The sequence below is a fragment of the Symphalangus syndactylus genome, chromosome 21 (genome assembly GCF_028878055.3).
Source record: "Symphalangus syndactylus isolate Jambi chromosome 21, NHGRI_mSymSyn1-v2.1_pri, whole genome shotgun sequence".
In the NCBI taxonomy this organism is placed as follows: Eukaryota; Metazoa; Chordata; class Mammalia; order Primates; family Hylobatidae; genus Symphalangus; species Symphalangus syndactylus.
Genome location: NC_072443.2, coordinates 71454151 through 71455323, shown reverse-complemented (window position 1 = coordinate 71455323; position 1173 = coordinate 71454151). Strand labels below are relative to the sequence as shown.

Below are 1173 nucleotides of genomic sequence, written 5' to 3'. Positions count from 1 at the left end.
CATGTCCACCTGCTGGGGTTCCCAATCCAGCTTTTCAAAACTCTCTTGGCATTCTTTCCTCCAACCCCAGGCCTGGTCCTCCAGCATCTTATTGAATCTTTGAATAACTCTCTCTACCTCTACTGTCCTTTTAATTAGTTTCCTTCTCTGTCTAGGGAAGTCTGTTTCTACAGCTAGCAACCAATAATGCTTACTGATACTCACAGAACCCTAATATTTAAAATGGATAAAAATAGAAATACTCTATTGAAATGGGGAAGAGTGGGCAGGGGCTCCTCCCTTGAATCATACCCCTAACAATAGCCTCCCTGTTATCTCCAGAGTGCCACCAAGGCCTCAAAGAGCTTAGTGTGAAACCCTTGGTCTCATCCCATCCTCTTTGTAGAGGTGAGGAAAGCAAAGCAAGAGAAGTCTGCTGATTTGCCAAGATCTCAGCACTGCTTACTGATGGTGTTCTATTCCCAGAGCAACAGCCTTTCTACCACACCATGGTAGCTGCCTCGCCAGAATATGGGAGACAAGGAGATACCACAGTGAAGCTCAGGGGCCATGCAGAGATCAAGAGAATAAAGTGGTCTCTCCTTTACTTCTCCCAGGTCACAATAAACAGCAACAGCAGGACAGCCAGCCTTGGAGGGCTCCTTCACGGCATCAGACCCATTCCCCATCTCTGCTCTTCCAGTCTGCTGGCCTATGTAGGCATACTGGTATCATGACACCTTCAGGCCATAATGACAGATACACATCTCAAAGTACTCTGCCAGCATTTCCCGAGGCACAGCTCCCAGCATCCTACACCAGCAAGATGCTCTGTAAAAAAATGAGTCCCATTGCTTCGCAGCTTTTTGGCTAAGATCAAGCGTAATATCTGTTCTTATCAATGTGGCCAACAAGCATATGAGAAAAAGCTCAATATCACTGATCATTAGAGAAATGCAAATCAAAACCATAATGAGGTACTACCTCACACCAGTCAGAATGGCTACTTTTAAAAAGTCAAAAATAACAGATACCGGTGAGGTTATGGAGAAAAGGGAATGCTTATACACCGTTAGTGGGAGTGTCAATTACTTCAATCGTCGTAGAAAGTAATGTGGCAATTCCGCAAAGACCTAAAAACAGGACTACCATTCAACCCAGTAATCCCTTTGCTGGATATATACCCAAAGGAAT

The 1173-nt window shown here is 44.7% G+C and overlaps 1 pseudogene; it reads left to right on the top strand.

Annotated features, from left to right (window-relative positions):
• The first annotated feature begins 829 nt into the window (after nt 1-829).
• LOC129471784 (uncharacterized) lies at nt 830-968 on the top strand (annotated as a pseudogene).
• Nucleotides 969-1173: the final 205 nt, after the last annotated feature.